The sequence below is a fragment of the Mytilus trossulus genome, chromosome 1, assembly GCF_036588685.1.
Source record: "Mytilus trossulus isolate FHL-02 chromosome 1, PNRI_Mtr1.1.1.hap1, whole genome shotgun sequence".
Taxonomy (NCBI): Eukaryota; Metazoa; Mollusca; class Bivalvia; order Mytilida; family Mytilidae; genus Mytilus; species Mytilus trossulus.
In genome coordinates, this window is record NC_086373.1 from 98752691 (window position 1) to 98763769 (window position 11079).

The 11079-nt window shown below is 32.1% G+C and overlaps 1 long non-coding RNA gene across 1 annotated transcript; it reads right to left on the reverse strand.

The window, feature by feature from the left end:
• Positions 1-1018: 1018 nt before the first annotated feature.
• LOC134711372 (uncharacterized) lies at positions 1019-2930 on the reverse strand. The gene is made up of 2 exons (XR_010106181.1): positions 2695-2930; positions 1019-1171 (listed from the first exon to the last, which is right to left on the reverse strand). It is a non-coding gene; the product is annotated as an uncharacterized LOC134711372 (long non-coding RNA).
• Positions 2931-11079: the final 8149 nt, after the last annotated feature.

The following is an 11079-nucleotide window of genomic DNA, read 5'->3' on the forward strand; positions in this document are numbered from 1 at the left end:
ATAAAGAATAGTGGTTTGACGATGTTTACTTCTGTCGTTTAGGAGTTTTTGCCCTTTGTGGCTTCCTTCACCGAGCACTAACATTGCAGTTGAAGTAAGATATTCAGTTTGTTGTTACTTAACAACCTTTGATATGCTTACTAAGAATCTTTAATAACGCACACTTTGTATTTAGGCATACTCTGTAGTCTGAACTTTTGGCTTTGATAATCCCTGGTGATTTATTTCGGTTACAAACACCTTTGAACGAAACTGTCAAATATGAAATATCCTTCAAAGACCCTTCAACTGTTAATCTTTGAATTATCACTCATTTCTCTTTGTTAACATCTTAGTGAATTAAATATCGCCAGAATATAAATATCTTGTCGTCACGGACAGATCTTATTCACTGAAAATCTAAATTAGTCAATTTGACCAGTTTAATTAGTCATTTTGACTGTCCTCTAGGTGACAATGCACTTTAATCATTTTGACTATGCTCTTAGTCGTTTGACTAGATGGTTAGTCAAATTTGACTGAGTGTGGTGGTCATTATGACTATGATAGTTAGTCAACATGACTATATGTCATAGTCGTTATGACGAATTGGATTGTTCAATTGACTATGCACATTAGTCAGTTTGACAATTAAATACAGTCCATATGACTAATTAAAATAGTCGGAAGTGACCATGTTGGTTAGTCAACATGATTACTGTGAATAGTCACGACTGTTAGACTGTTATTTTAATTTGTGTTGTGTATTTTGTTCTACCATTAATTTGTGTGTGTTTCATTCCGTTTCGTTCTTTTATGGTTCTTTTCTTCTGTTATTTTACTTTTTGTTGTTTCTCTTCCATGCATAGTATTGACAAATACATCTGGAATATAATATCATTAAAAATACAACAGCAGCAATACTAACAATGACAATAATATAGGACCACAAAGTGCTCAATGTTCAAAACCTTCCTATGTCTCAAGTTTCCATGTGTAACCATTACTCAGTGTCATATATTAAAGTCTAAAATTCAAATAAAGAGAACAAATTTATTATAAAACTCATTGTTAATTTGAAGTGTTTATTTCAGATATTTTGTCGGTATCAACTCTGCATGTGTCAGTGTGGTATTCTCTCTGGTCAAAAATCTCTCAGCTTTGTTCATACAAATAGTAATGTCTTCATTTGCTGAAAAATATAATTATATCATTTTAGAAGCTAAAATATAACAATAAACAAGTATATAAGTCATGTTAAAAGTTTAAAGAAAAACAAATTTCAAAATCTTTGATCTAGTGATTTATTTAATCACTCATCTTATACCATTAATTTGTATTGTAAGCACCGGGATCTTGACAACCACTCATCCTATATCACAACAATGTAACATTGTAATGTAAGCACCGGTATCTTGCCAGCCACTCATCTTATACCACAACATTGTAATGTAAGCACCGGGATCTTGCCAGCCACTCATCTTATACCACAACATTGTAATGTAAGCACCGGTATCTTGCCAGCCACTCATCTTATACCACAACATTGTAATGTAAGCACCGGTATCTTGCCAGCCACTCATCTTATACCACAACATTGTAATGTAAGCACCGGGATCTTGCCAGCCACTCATCTTATACCACAACATTGTAATGTAAGCACCGGTATCTTGCCAGCCACTCATCTTATACCACAACATTGTAATGTAAGCACCGGTATCTTGCCAGCCACTCATCTTATACCACAACATTGTAATGTAAGCACCGGTATCTTGCCAGCCACTCATCTTATACCACAACATTGTAATGTAAGCACCGGGATCTTGCCAGCCACCCATCTTATACCACAACATTGTAATGTAAGCACCGGGATCTTGACAGCCACCCATCCTATACCACAACATTGTTATATAAGCACCAGGATCTTGACAGCCACCCATCTTATAACACAACATTGTGATATAAGCACCAGGATCTTGACAGCCACCCATCTTATAACACAACATTGTAATATAAGCACCAGGATCTTGACAGCCACCCATCTTATAACACACTATTGTAATGTAAGCACCAGGATCTTGACAGCCACCCATCTTATAACACACTATTGTAATGTAAGCACCAGGATCTTGACAGCCACCCATCTTATAACACACTATTGTAATGTAAGCACCAGGATCTTGACAGCCACCCATCTTATAACACACTATTGTAATGTAAGCACCAGGATCTTGACAGCCACCCATCTTATAACACACTATTGTAATGTAAGCACCAGGATCTTGACAGCCACCCATCTTATAACACACTATTGTAATGTAAGCACCAGGATCTTGACAGCCACCCATCTTATAACACACTATTGTAATGTAAGCACCAGGATCTTGACAGCCACCCATCCTATATCACAGCATTGTAAATTATGTAATCACTAGGATCTTGACAGCAATCCTGAGTTTTCAATTCATTGTTGTGAATATCGATTGCCGTGTTTATTTTTAACAGTTTTTGCTCAGGTGAATAAAAGAAATCCCTCAATACTCTTTTCAATCGAAAATACGTTGTATGGCATCAAAATTGATATCCCGTATACATATCCCCCCTTTTTATTGTCGTTACGTCAAAATGTGCCGATATAACATTCATTTATGCACTTCTTTTTCTTAAAATCATTTTTTGTAAGTTAGAATTAAAACAAATATACATCATACTTACTTTAAACAATTGGTATATTTGACAAAATAACAGTTTCCGTGCCTTCTGGTTTGTTTACATCTACACAATCTATGGAACAAAGGGAACGCGAAAGAGTGCGCGTGAAACCCGATACTCTACACCACGTGGTGTTGTGACCACTAATATAGTCAATTGACCATACAGGTAGTCATAATGACTTGGTGGGTAGTCATATATGCTTTTGACTACCTTTCGGCTGATATTTGACTAACTGAATAGTCATCGTGACTAATTTAGATTTTCAGTGTTTGACTGATTATTAAATCATCAATATAGAAAAAAAACCTCCAATAAAGCTTGGAATTCGGGATATAATTGCCAATGATATACCACTATCCACCAAAGACCAAATGACCACAAAGTAAACACATTCAGGTCTTTGACTTCAACTTGCAGATCCTTCAATAATGAGAAAAACGAATAGTCGCTATGTAATGATGAATCTAGTTACATCTAGCATTTACTATTTAACACAAATATAGTGAAATAATATTTTTATAAAAATACATTGATCTCGGCCTTGTACAGAAGGTCTTAGCACCAACATTTAGACTAGCTATGATAACTTAACCTGACATGGTTGAACTGAGATGTAATATTTGCCACTGGACACGAAACACCATCATCATACAAGAATTGACTTACGTACGTGCAAATGAAAACAATTCTGTATTAATTTCTTCTGGCGCGCATTTCTGGATTAGCCATCAGTAGGAAAGTTGAAACCCTAACATTTGAAAGCCAGAAATGTATGCATACTGTGTAATTTATATGGCAAGAAGAGACCTATGAAATATAGCCAAACTTATCTCAATTGGACATTGCTTGTGGGAATTGGAACCTAGTTTTTATTTATCACACTGCTGTAAATCATATAATAGATTGACAAAAACTCTATTTCTCGTAGGAGTTATTGTCGTAAAACAAGATATTTTTCTCTTGTTTGTAGCATTTTAGCGTTTCAAAGTGTGTTTTTTTTAACAAACAGACACATTACCAAAACTTATCAGCTATACAAAATCTACAAAACTTTCTCTTTTACTGAGCAATAAACTAAACGAAAGATGTGTGTATTTTATCTTTAACACTGTGAATAATATACTACTAGACAGAAACTAATAGTTCATTATATATCTTGAAAACAGTTATTGATAAACAGTAAACACCAACCATGCATTGTCAGCAATATAAGATTAACAAGAATGACCCGATATGAATGAAACAATTGACCAACTACTAATAAGAGTTATTGTCCTAAAGGTACATTGCAGTATAGGGACATAAGTAAAATACAGAACTTTCAAACGTTTCATATGTCACGATTTTTTTCACAGTTTTAGTGTCTCTGCTTTTCATCTCGTAAACTTTAGTAGCCGTCAACCGAGTATTTATATAGTGGGCGGAGGACTTATATACCAAAGTCATTCAGTAAATTGTCACAATAATCATAAATCAATAGTCTATGGTCATAAGCAATCTAAAAAAAAAATCAGAATTAGTAAATTTGGGTTTTTAAGGGGACATTTGAACTTCAGTCATATTTTGTTCTAAATTAGACACATCATTCTATACTTTATGTTTACTTTCAAAGATAATTTTTTGGGTAAAAAACTAGGATAAAATTGTATTGTAATTAAGTAGACTTGTGTGTGTCTGCTTGTTCTCTCTTAATGTGTGATGAATGAGGAAATTTCACTTAACGAAAAAAAACCTTCCACGACCTTATTTAGCCCGGGCTTGGCCTCGCATACTGTCAGATTTACCGGGTTAATATACGTTTAGAATCTTGTACCCAGCAAATTCATTTTTCCTTGGACATTAGAGTGTCTTATTCACTATACTTTGATATTAGATATTAATCGATTATTTTATTACCAGTCAATGACTTCGCATTTTATAATAATCTACTTAATATAATGCATCCTTCAAGGAACACAACCATTTCTGAAGGTCATAAAATATTTAATGTTACGTTATAAAAAGAACTGTATGTATATGATTGATTGATTGTTGGTTGGTTGCTTAACGTCCTGTGGCAAATATTTCATGCATATTCAGGACGAGAACAAGTTCACAATAAATACAATAGGTAGGTTGATACGATAGAGGCCATCTGGGATGATGGTCGGGGAAATTTGGACTGCCACTGGAAAATGAGGGTATCTTGGATAGGGACAGAAATTTTGCCTTGCAACAGGCCACCTACGGACTCCTCAAAAGAGTTGTTGCAAGGGTTCTTAACGTGAATAGAGCGTATGTATAACATATGGACCAAACAAAGATCATAAATTGTGGAAAAATATATAATTTTTTTTTACTTCTGATATATGAAATTATAATATATAAATAAAACAGATGTTTAAACAAGACTGGATTTGACAAGAATATCAGGTTACCTTCATAATAAAAAAGCAAATGTTCCTTTTCTTTCTCAAGAGAAATTTGTATACTAGAAGGTTCTTACAAACAAACTTATCTGGTTGCATTAGATTTGGACAAAAAACAGGGACTTTTATGTCAGTTCTGCAAGAAATAATAAAGTTTCAAATGAACTTTTTAGTTGATAGCTGAATTTTCGTCATATCTGTTCAAATTGGCCAGATACTCTGAAAAACTTTTCAATGTCTTTTTTTGCTACAAATGTAATTTTCCTTTCCGTGGTGACGTATGTATAACTGCATGTTTTTCAGTAAACGAAGTAGGTAATGCTAGTGTACTAATATTTTAAATTGCAAAAATGTCCATTTGTACATAGTCATCTGTCTTAAAAAGATTATCACGGCATTGTCAGTGTTCACAAAGATTATGAACGAATTTATTGTTAACACTATATTTTAAAGGGAACTATTATTTCACTGTAAGGCCGCTTTATTGCGAAACACATTACTCAGGTCTGACAAATAAGAACAGGAAGCAGGGACCAATACGAGATCCTAACTGTACTTCGGATATAGAAATTTGAACTAAATTTCGTTTTTGAAAGCTATCGGAAATGAAAAAAAAATCCATATGTAAATTTATCTCTTGAAAATTTGTTTAAAAGTTCGTTATAATATGTTTTTTTCCCAAATATATACCAAATTAAGGATTGACCCCAGGTATTCTAGTTCGATAAACAGTCCAATGAACGAAGACATGTCCAAGTTTGAGAGCGTGGTATGGTGCTCTATGAACACAGGTTATTCTTCTATTTGAAAAACGAATGTCCATTGAAACATTGCCATACATTTTATATGTCTCCAAGAATTTGGAGCAAAATATAACTTAGTTTTAATCAAAATTTAAACATGCATGGTTTACAATTATATTTTTTAAATTCGCTTGTAAAATCAAACGGGATTTCATCTCACTGTATGGACATGCATGCCTCTTAATTTTAATTCGACTTCTCTTGAAAACTGTATGAGAAGAAACTTTATCGTTTAACATTTCCATTTCTTGAAATATAGTATACATACAATCTATTTTAAAAACTCAATTTGTCACAATTCGTTTAGAATTCTGATCAAGAAAATGAAAAAGAAAATTTGCATTTATGGATCACTTATTTGCTTCATACTTCAACATTAGACAGATGAGATCTAATATATGGTATCCAAGAACATATATAAACAGAAAACAACATAAAACAATTATTGTAATCAATGAGTGATAGCATAGCAGGTTTGGTGCATTCGAACAGAAGTGATACATTATTCATCAACTTATTATCTTATATTCAGTGATAAAAAAATGTAGGTGTTAATCTCTCTGATGCGATATGTAAAATGTTAAAACGGAAAATACTCAATAAACTGTTGCCACAAAAGTTATGTGTATACAATATAAATTTCAAATTAGAACGCACAATATTGACAATTCTTCTTTTAGCTAAATCTGTAAATGCACACAAAAAATAATGAAATATCGTACGGTCATGTTCCTATAGCCAATGCAACACAATAAAGGCTTGACTATAGTAGAATGAATAAAGTTATATTAGCATTAGTCATACTAAGCAAACATGCCTTTGCATGAAAAATGACCTGAAAAAATAATTGAATGTTGAAGACAGTGGCTGTTGCTCAGTAACTGGTGTTGGTTTTTCCTGTCATTGGGTCGCTGTCTCATCGGTGTATTACCAACTTTGGTTTTATTCATATAAATATATAAGCCTTCCAAATTATTTTATACGGAACTGCTTAAATCGCAAACTAACTATGGATTAACAATCAAGTCCATCAAGTCTTGGTTTAACTGAAAGATTTGATTACAACAATGAAAATGAAACGCAGCAACCCAACAAAACAATAAAACAAGAAGCAAAAATGTCACTTTATGTTGTCACTCCAAGATTTTAAAATTTGAAAAAAAGCAATTGATTAAATAATGGAAGTAGGTATGTTTTTGAACTGCAATTGCTGTTTAATAGACATTTTTTTGACAATTCTTGTTCAAAGCCCAGTGGTATTCAGAGGCGGATTAAGGGGCCTGGGCCCCCCTTTTTGGGAAAAAATTTGGTTGCTTATATAGGGAATCACTGAAGCGTGACTGGAGCGGGCCCCCTCTTAGGTCAGTCAGTGGGCCCCCACTTATGAAAATTTCTGGATCTGTCACTGGTCTTCGGCGTTTGCAGGAGGGGACAATAACTTCCTATTTCCATAATTCCACAACTAAGTAGAACTCAAAATATGAATGTAAGCATAAACTTAAACTAAAAGTCTATGAGACTTTATTTTAACATATTGCTTTTTTTTTTATATCTTATTAAAGGAGGCAACTTCAATTAAAAGACACAGAAACATAGGAATTGCTTTGTTCATAGCTCTTTAGGCACATGATGTTGGACTCTGAAAGTGCAAAAGCTTCAGTGTTGATGTCAACACCAGGAAGTATCCAACTGCAACAAAGTTATGAGGGAATAAAACATCTTTCAAACTTGAAGGACTCTAATAGCTGACTAAAAACTAATATCTCCCTTATGACCTGCACCTACAGAAAACATACAATATTGAAGGTATGGTTTCTATTTCAAAGTGCACATCTTACATTGATGATCTTATTTGTAGATTTCCCATACACTGTAGTATATTTAAAGTAAAAATATTGATTTTTCCTGGGTAAAGATTAAAATCGAAATAAAAACAAGCTTGAAACCCCTTTTCCTAAAATTTCAGCTATTAAATTAGGTAAATTTGTACGGTGAAATTGACCTTAGTCCTACTCTCCAAAAAGTAAATAGGTCTAAAACAGCTAAGTTTGGTACCAAGAAACCAAAAAACTTCAGTCAATTTTTTGTGATTTTGACCTCTGGTCTAGTCACCTAAAATTCACTAAGGGTCTTTTTTTTCTCTCTCTTATAAAGGCACATTTTCCACCAAAGGATTGAAAATTAATTATAACAGCATTATAGATATTTTCTTGAAAATAGAAGGTATTCCATGTATTAATTCAGTTATTTATTGTACTGTGACTCAAGTTTAGTTTTGGGAAGGTTTAACATATTGTTTGTATATCATCTCAAGATGAAACTTTTGCCTCAATTTCAATCTATCAATTGCTTCTTTGACCTTTAAGAAGTTGTTACTTTAAAATCAATAATGATCTTCTTCATCAAAGAGGCATTATCTAACTACAGTGGTAACTTGAATCTGATCAATTTCAGTGTATCAATTGGTGTTGTGACCTTTATTCTAGCAGCACACACACTCAATATTGGTAGGTCTACCCAAGAAGGCATTATCAAACAAAGTTTTGTAAAGATATTACTCATGGTTTAAAATTTGTTGTCTTCATAACCAAAATGTTGACCAATATTTAAAGCAACAAGACTAAATATTAGTCCTGGTATGTTATTATAAAAAAGATTATACAAGAAAAATGTACTGCACACCTGACTTGCAAAGACAAGGATAAAGCTGATCCAGACAAAACTAGTTGCTCTAACCACTTGTAGCCAAGGCAGTAACACACTAACAACAGATCTGTACATATCTAGTCATCAAAATTGCACTACCAAGTACACTTTTCACCATCAGTCAACATTATGATATCTCTTATACTTGTTGCTGAGTTTGCTACTATACAACTAGAGGCCCTAAAGAACATTGAGTTGCTCACACAGGCACTTGTATTTTACCTAATGTTCTTTTGTTTTAGCTATGTTGGCCATGTTGGTTGACATTTCTTAAACTAAACAAACAATATTGATTGTGGCTAAGTTTGGTTAAATTTATTCAAGATTCAGAGGAGAACCACCATCTTCAGCTCTTATAAATAAACATCCTCACCTTAACAACAACACTTTATAAACATCCTCACCTTAACAACAACACTTTATAAACATCCTCACCTTAACAACAACACTTTATAAACATCCTCACCTTAACAACAACACTTTATAAACATCCTCACCTTAACAACAACACTTTATAAACATCCTCACCTTAACAACAACACTTTATAAACATCCTCACCTAAACAACAACACTTTATAAACATCCTCACCTAAACAACAACACAACACTGAGTTTAACATCAGTTGGTGAGCTGAGCATAACTCTTTTCTTTGGAAATAAAACTATAGAGCATATTTTTGTAAGAAACCTGGGAAAAAAATAAAATCCATGAAGACTTCTTATTTTTTATTTCATTTGTAAATGAATTGTCAACAACCATATTGGAATGTCTACAATAATTAACAATTTATACAAAATTACACACAAAATATTCCTATTCTATCACACTATAAGATAACAAGTTGTTGGAGATTCAATCAAATGTCCATGTCATTTTGTACAATGATTATGCTAACTGTAATTAGATATGCAATTGAATGAAGTTTGAACAAATGCATAGAAATTTGATAAATTTAATTATTGCTATGCTTCCTGTAGTTCTTGAACCAACTTAAATATATAATATAAGTCAAAATACAATTATAAAAATATTCTCATGTTTCCCGCCAAATCAAACAGTTATTTCTTTTTACAGTTAATTTTAGTTCCCTCCTTTTGTGATATTGATTTGTACACAATCCCATGTAAAAAGAACAACCCCAAAAAACATACAAACAACTTAAAATATAAATTTTAAAATATTGAAGGGTAATGCGATTGTTTTACCACATCATTTAAGTGCTTAAATAAAAACCACGAAAGGAGTTCTTGACTTCAATAGTTTTGGTTTCATCTCTGCCACTCAAAATCCACCTATCAACAGCTTTATATAAAATATAAATCATAATCCTAAGATTCCAACAAATATTCCATAAAACTGAAAGTTCTGATAACAATTCTAATTAACAACTTTGTAATGCTGTATTTTACTTGAATTCTTATTAAAAAATCAACAATGTAAGCACTAATAAGATAAGAATCTTAACCCCTTCGTTTGAGAGAGATATATCTTGTCCACAATACATTGCACAAAACAATAAGAGTGGAATTTGCAGATTTTTTTACAATATAATAAATATATAGCCAGAAATCAGAGACAATGTAATGAGCACTTTAACATTTGTATTAAATTTTCCTAAAAATTGTATTTAAAAGACATTTGGTGTCTGCTTATTGTGCTTTTATGTGTAGTAATAGGAACAACATCTGCTTGCATTGCTTTTTTTGCATTTAAATTCCAATGAATTACATTTATTTTCATTTTTATCTTTATCAAGTGATTTAAAATATACCCTTCATTTATCTATATATACACCCCTCATGCCCCCCCAAAAAAACATGTAAAGTTTTTGCCTCCTTTTTATCAGAGTCATAAACTTTCCATTGTTTTTTTTTTTTATTCCATACAAATTCTTCTCTTAAACCCATGCCTTCAAAATCTGATAAGTTAAATAACTTGTCACGAAGTTCATTGTGCGTTAAAAGTAACAGTAATAATAAACAAATATAAACACTGACTAAATTTAAAAAACAGCTTGTATAATATACATGTATGTTCTAGTTTTTATATGGGCCTTTTGATTCAGTACATGTAACCAACAACTTTCTTTGGGATTAAAAATATGTGAACTAATTTTGAAACAAAATTGAGACGAGAAGGGAAATTAAAACATTATTTAGTTGCTTTCCATTTTGTTTGTACTTTAATAATACAATTATCTACAAATCAATATAAAGAGAATTAAACAATTTCATTTCCAAGTTCTGTCATAAATATTGTAATCATGTACGTCAACAATAAAAATATGCTGCATTAAAAATCATATCACGTTTTGTGTTTAATTTTCGGGATCAATATAAAACAACAAATATCTATAACCTGTTGTTAATATTATTGACAAAAATAGTAATACAATTGATGTAAAATTAAACATTCTAATTTGTGTAACACATGTTACAAAACAGTATATAAATATTTATGAAAAAA